This window comes from Benincasa hispida, chromosome 9 (genome assembly GCF_009727055.1).
Source record: "Benincasa hispida cultivar B227 chromosome 9, ASM972705v1, whole genome shotgun sequence".
NCBI classification, from domain to species: Eukaryota; Viridiplantae; Streptophyta; class Magnoliopsida; order Cucurbitales; family Cucurbitaceae; genus Benincasa; species Benincasa hispida.
Window position 1 is genome coordinate 60,726,307 of NC_052357.1, and position 8,152 is coordinate 60,734,458.

Sequence of the window (8,152 nt, forward strand, 5' to 3'; positions counted from 1 at the left end):
AACAATCTCCATTTGTCCTAATGACTCGAGAGAATAATGTACAATACAATAAAAACTTGTACAATATACAATATACAATATGTTGGATTGACACCATCTGGAAGAAATTAGGATCCATAAGCATTCTAATTCATTAATTTGGTTGAAAAGAAACATGCTAAAAACAGAGTATAATGGGTTTTATGAACATACCTTGGGCGAACCAATGAAATCTCCATTTCGAGCTGCAAAAATCCTTTGAATCCTTGTGTAGACCACCACAAGATCTTATCTACTATCCTCTTGGTTCTCTAGATTGAGTTTTTGGACTCAAAATAAGCTAGAATCAAAGGGAATATGAAGAAAACTCACTGAAAAGATCCCATTGAAGAACACCTTCTTCATTCGAATTTTTCAGCAAAAATTCAGTCGATTCCCATGCCTTTCTTCACTCCAATATCTTCAATATATTGCAGACTATCATACAAAGAGATGTGTTGTATGGGATGCAGCTCATGCTTGGAGTAAACCAAAGGAAAAGGTGGGTTCCAAGTAAGCTAGTTGAAGATGAAAAACCCATTTTTTCAAATTTGTGTAATTTTTCCATTTTTCAAAAATCCAAAATTGATTTTAAAATAATATTTTATTTCTAAAATCAACATTTATTAATTTTACAAATTAATTTCAAAAATTAATTTTCTAAAAAAATTAATAAATAATTATTTAAATAATTTAAATAATTATAATTAATTTAATATCTAATATTAAATTAATTTTTACACAAATTCATCTTCATATATTTAAATCACATTTAATTATATTTTCTCCAATTCCGTTTGATTCTAATTTGAATGTTCAAATTAACTTATCACGCTACTCTAGAGCTATCCATTTCTGAGCTAGTAGGGGGACCTCATGGACCTACAGATCATGGGCTCCTACGATCTAAGATTAATCAACTAAACTCATTAGACCGATCTAACCCCTAACTAATGGGTAACTTGATAACTTATAGAAATACAAGTTATTTATACAGTTTTATTTAGATATTGCGGCTAAAAGGAAGAAAAGTTGCGTCGATAGTATGAAAATTGGCTAAGAAATGCGAGAATTATAAATTGTCGTCAATACACCCACTAACACCATTACGATGGTAGAAAAGAATGTTTCAGTTTTGTTTTGCAGGAAATCAAGTCAACGCATGCATTCATGGCTCAAAGATAAAATGAACAACGCATCTCCGTCGCATTACGCCCGTCAATCAAGAATGAAGAGACGATCAACGCAATGACGGCGCATGCGACAATCGATCAAGAGCTTAACTTCAACCATATGCAGTAATAAAAAACAACACCGCATGCGAGCAAACGATCGAAGATGTAAAGAGCAACACAATTGCGGAGGATTCAGACGCGTGTACAGCTGTCAGTTGTGCATTTCTGACGGGATTGATTGTGTAATAAAAGGAATATTCACTCCACCATTTCAGGAACTGCCTTAACAATAAAGTGGGGTCCACACTACAAAGAGTCAAAGCTTCACCTATAAATAGCTTCTGCAGTTCCATCGAAAGATATACTTGATATGGGAGATTGATACTTGAATATTGGAATACATAGAAACGTGTATATACTGATCTAAGAGAGAGACTGGTCTGAAGAGCTAACCCTATGTCCCCAACTATCTATCCAGTCTTACCCTTGAAATGGCAGTCATATTGGGCCGGCGCTGTTGAGCCAACCCTCACCTATGCAAATCTAAGAGCAATCCCAGATAAATAGGAGTTCATAGTTAGCTCAGGATTAAGGTCAAGTTACCTAGGTCATCGCTTTGAAATAGTCAGTCTTAAATAGTAAATAGTGTTATAAAGTAAGAGTGACTCATTTCGTGGTCCGAACTCTTTTGCACAAGGACACCCCCACTCCTCATGTCCAACATGAACGAATTAGGATCACTTCGTTTGTAGCACTTTACAACTCCTTTTAACAACTATAGAGTAGGCCGTATCCAATAGTGTTACCAGAATAAGGTACCCAACCTTATCCATGTACTATAGATCATTTTGACTATTTACTCGAACGTGATCTACCTTTATGTCTCCACATAAAGTTCAAGTACTCATCCAATAGTCAAGGGACTTTTAGGTTTATTGGATTTCTATTCAAGCAATAAATCTATTCAATAACACCTTTATTGAATTTTTAGAATAAGTTCCATTGTTTACATACCACGAGTTTTAGGACATAAAACCCAACAAACTCCCACTTGGACTAAAACTCCAGTGGTAACTTATACATCCGATATATAAGACTGGGTTTCTGAGTTTTATAGAGAAATACATTAAATTAGGTCATCTCATACCCATCTTTTATCATTCAGTATCTCTATACCTGATATTTCTCCCACTTGCTCTAGGTTATCTGGTATTCCTAGTCCTACTAGGTAATTCTCAAACACTTTAACCAAGAGAATTATTGTAAACATTTTAGTATACAATAGGCTTTAGATAAAACTATAAGGGAATTGCATCTTAATCTCAATAATGGCTAGAAAGCACACTTTCCTCCCACTACATTGAGATCCTCTCAACTCTTTGAGCAAAATGCATCTGACCTGTCTCAACAACTCTTTGTTAACAGTCAAATCTAGAAATCTTTAAACTTTCTATACTTTGATCTAGCCATTTAGATATCTGAATATCTACAAGTGGATTTTAACAATTTTATTCTCAACAAAGGTTGCTAGAACAAATATAATTTTTGAAAATGAACATTTCATTTATCACAAAAATATATACAATTTTTTCTTCACAAGTTTTAACAATTAAAACCAAGTAGCAACTTCTCCCACTGATTGAGCTGAGCAAATGGTCCCACGGTTAAGTTTTCCTGGTTACCTTTTCTCTGCTCTCTTCTCGACAAGAAATTGAGGGCAGTGTCTCCTCTAGTGCCCTTCATCGTTGCAATGGAAACATTTCCCTTTGCAACGCTATCCTTGCATTTCAATCCAGTCGGGTTTTTTCTTCCCTTTCCCTTTGCCTTTCTTCACAAGAATACTCTTACTCTTTAAAGAGGAAGCAACTTCAGGCTTGGAGGATATTCCTCACTTCTCGGCAGTAGTAACTTTTACTTCTGGCACCAGACCCTTTTGTTCTCAACATTATCTTGTAAGCCTGTAGCTCATTCAACAGAATAGTCAAATTTTATTCATTAATGCATTCAGAATTGTAGAAAACTCTTCAGACGAGATTCTAGAATAAAACCAACTTGACTTCTCTCGTTCATGACAGTACTGTTTACTTCTGCCATATTAAAGTGGACCATCATGTCTAGGACATGTTCACAAATATTGATCCCCACTTTGATGCAACTATTGTAAATATACTTAATGGCATCCCTTATAGAGATTCCATAATCTCTTTGGCAGTACTCATATCTTCATGCTTCTCTTGTCAACACATCAGATAAGCTGGCGAGGATATAAGCACAGGCTATATCATTAGCCTTGACCCATCTGTCATATACATCCAGAACATTTCAGTTTGTGTTAGAGCAAGGAATGGGAGGACAGTCCTCAGTTAAGACAAACTGCAAATTGTCCATCACAAGTATCGTGTTCAAATTTGATTTCCAATTCATATAATTATCCCCAATGAATTTATCTGTTGCCAACACTTATATTAATGAACTTTTCATTCTGAAATTAAATATCCAATCAAGTTTTAGCAATTTTAATAATTTACCCAAGATTATTCTTTTGCAACAATATTACATCAACACATTCTTGACTAAATACTACCTCCAGAATAACTCATATTTCGATAGTCATTTAGGTACCGCTTTTGGTCAGACATTATTAACACTTAATAATTCTATAAGTGTAGACCCGCCATTTTCGGATCTTATAGAACGGATGAGTATTACTCTGAAAATAGAAAACAATACCCAAGACGGAACTATAAAACCCTATTCATTTTACTGAAGCCTGGGTTATTCTGAATCCTATGTTACAACCCTCCGAGGCGATAGCCATCGTTAAACGACTAGCAAAGGGCCACTTAAAGCTAACCAGCAGGCGAAACATAAGAATCTCACGGTTCAGACTAATGGAAGAGACTGCAGGATATGTTGACACATTTCCTTCACCCACTTAATATGAACTACTTCCTCCGTCCACCTTGGTATTGACGCATACATCCGCTCGAAGGGAGGTCACTCCCAGGGTGACACGAAGCATCATATGAATCTCACGGTGTGAACTATATGGAGATGTGGCAGTTGAAATCATACACTTGATCTCTGATCAAACAACTTCCCCTTATTTACCCGAATCTAAATTTAAGCTAAAAAATACTTTACGAAGGGAGGTCACTCCCAGGGTGACACGAAGTACCATTTAAATCAAGACTGTGAACTCTTAAGGACGCGAGAGCTAAGAATAACATACCCCGTATGTTATTAATCTCCCGTTGAAGTTTTCTAATAACTTTATCATATAGAAGTTATTCACTGCCACTGAAGTGTTCTAATGTTTGGATAACCTTGTACTTAGGCTCTTTTCGGCTAAATTAAAGTAACCCTAAGTCTATGTGGTTTATCCATGTATAACTCTTATAAATGGACTTAAACCTACGATGTCTAGGTGATAAATGCTTTTATTACATCATATCGGTCACGAATACTCATAAAACTAATTACCAACGCTCAATTCTTTGGCCATAATCCCCAGGTAGGAGGTGTTCCGTAGACCATCAACTTAAATACCCCCAACCTTCGACAAGATTATATACTGGTTGAGTTTGTAACCCTAGTTTTACAAGTTTAATGGCCTATTTTAACTAATTAAATCAAGTGGTTAACCTATATGAGCATACAGCTGTTCTTCGTTATGGATTTTAAATGTCTAACCCAATTTTATAATAGCTTATAAAACTTTAGACATGCTAAACATCCACAACATACAGGCATTCAATATCTAATATAACACTTATATTAAATATAAGAAACTCTAAGATGCATACTATATATTATAATAAATTATAACATACTTTTAATGCATGTTGCATGCTTCCTATGGTGGGATTTTAAATCTAAATGGCATACTATATGCACATACAAGATTTATTTAATTATAACATACATCCAATGCATAAATAATTAAACACATTGATATGGTTTTAGTTTTGGCAAAAACAAGCAAACAAAAGCCTAACTATTACAAAAACAGCTTCAACACCGCTCGAATTGCTCCAAAACAGCTTGAACTGGACCCGAACCATCGAAACTAGACTAGTAGAGACTGAACCAAACCAACCACAAACCATTTGAAGCTAAACCAGACCAAACCTCAAGAGAACCGGTCGAACCGGTTTCTCTTGCGATCGCTCAAAATCTCGCTAAATCAAATCGTTTAGCATTGGCGACCATCGTCATGCAATTAGCTTGATTGTTTAGTGTTTGCTTTATCATTTAGCAACCAATGCCTGTCGTTTAACAAAGCTACACGATCGTATAGTGTTCGCCTTTTATCGTATAGTGTAATCGTCTAGCGCCGGAGGATGTTATATGATAACGGGTAGAAATGCACGTTATCATAGTGCAAAGTTCTTAAACAATGTTGCCTTGCGTTGATAAAATAAGTTAAATTGCGTCCATTAAGCATCAACTTCATAATATTGCGGTCGCATGCGTTCATCGCATAGGAACAATTGATTTTTGTTTTTTTATGCAAATTATGCGTGAACGCAAGGCGGAAATTGCGATCATAGGAAATCATCAGTCGAGCTCAACTTCACCGCAAGGCTTTGTGATGATTGTGCTAAAAAACATTTGCTCGAGAAGGATTGTTGCAACTTGGTCAGTGCAACATGGTGGGTGCATCTGGGTGAAAGGCTAATTAATCGTGATGGGACAGAAAGCTAATGACAGTCACATCCGAATTAAGTTGACAGCCGATAACGATCACAAATACATTCAGCTTTTCGGTGACAATAATTCGGCGCATCAGTCGGGAATTAAAGTCGTCCCATCTGTGCAATCATGAGAGAGAAGCCGTCGTTCACCCTGAATGCTCTATAAATACCAAGTGCAACCTTCAGAAAAGGGGTTTGAAAAATTTATACGTTCGGATCGCACGCTTTTGTCCATAGTTTTCCTTTTTATTTTAAGGCGGAGCAAGAGAATAGTGGTGATGCCGGACATCTCTCAGGGCAACTCGAGAGAGAACCTTGAGGCGTAGAAGCAGAGAGCGAGATTATCTTTTGAACATGAGTAGAAAATCAGTGTAAAATCCTGTGCAGCAAGAGATTGCTACCAGGCCTTTATTCTATACTTGCATTGTTATTTTGTACTTCATCTTTATATTTATACAATGGAAGTTCTATTTCTACATCTGTTCACTCTCTTAGCACGCATGAGTAGCTAAACTAGTCGAATGGGTTGAGAAGAACTAAGCTAACATGACCTAGGAAGTTCATTGCTTGTGATTGTCTTGTTTTATGATGTGCAAAATACCCTTTAGAGATACTCAAGAGAGAGTCTAAAGAAAGAACCTAATGACTCGAGAGAGCTAGGTTAGAATCTGGACTCGAGAGAGCAAGATTAGAACTGCATAAACAAGAGATAGAGACTTAGAGATAAGCTCTGTTTGTCAACCTGCATCGCATGCATCCTAGAGATGGGAATGATATTATCTGGTCGCCTTATTTGTGTGAGTGTCATTTTGTCAGCGCATAAATAAGAATAAAGGCTTATGTGTAGGTCCTATAGACTTAGCGCATATATTGCATGTGTTCTAGTCTTAGAAGCCGTGGCATTCGCACTAAGAGGTGGTTTACTGTTGTATGCATGTTGCATGATCGCATAGCATGAACGCATCCTAGGAAGTGTTAGCCGAAACTTTTTCTCAACTTGTTCACTACATACTCATCGAATTCCCCGTTTAATCAACTCTTTTCAAACTCTGCTGCATTTTTTTATTTTCATCAACGCAAACAACAACCCTAACAATTTATTTATTTATCTGGTTACCGCAAGGTTTTCATAAAAATTACCAACGCAACCTGTTTTCACAAGTCCTTGAGTTCGACCCTGGACTTACTAGGAAACTCAGTGGACTTTACACTTGGATTCTGCTAAAGAAACTTAAGTGCTCAATGCAATTTCATCAACGCATAATCACCCACATTTCCACTTCATAAAAGTAAGCATCAAGTTTTTGGCGCCGTTGCCGGGACTTCGACAAATAGTGTGCTAACGATATTTTTTTTTATTTCTTGTAGACTGTCATCTCTGGCAAATTACGACCCAGAGATTGAGAGGACATTTAGACGGAGATTGAGAACTGCCAACGCAACTACAACAGATAAAGATGTGATGGCGGAGCAACCTGGAAATGGAGCACCAAATGATAACAATGTCATCGCGAATCCAATCCTGCTAGCAAACGATCGTAATAGATCCATTAGGGACTATGCATCGCCAAACTCTATGATTTCTTCTCCGGAATCATGAGGCCTGCCTCGACGGAAGCCGATTCGAAATGAAGCCGGTGATGCTGCAGATGATCCAGACTGCAGGACAATTCGGAAGAAGTCGTGGCGAGGACCCACACGCCCATCTTCGAAGCTTATTGAAATTTGTAATACTTTTGTGTTCCCGAACATCTCTACCGAAGAAGTTTGACTAACTTTGTTCCCATTTTCTCTCTATGACCAGGCTAGGAAATGGGCGTATTCTCTCGAACCGGCAGAGATCACTTCTTGAGAACAGGTCTTGGAGAAGTTTATGAAGAAATACTTTCCACCTACTGAAAATGCTAGACGAAGAAAACTCATTACAAATTTTGAACAAGACATGGACGAATTGCTCAACGATGCCTGGGCGAGGTTTAAAAGGTTGGTCAGGGATTGTCCACACAATGGTTTGCAAGACTGCCTTCAAATGGAAAATTTTATCATGGTTTGAAACCCGCTTCGCAGACCGCTGCCAATGCGACAGCCACTGGTGGTCTGCTTGATAAAACGTATGACGAGGCGAAGAATATCTTGGATTGCATCTCTAAGAACCATGAAGATTGGAGAAAGAGTGACCAGAGATTGAGACTCAAAGACAATGACGCAAGTAATGGTGCTATTGCTTCACTACAGAATCAAATGACCACAATGATGAACTTA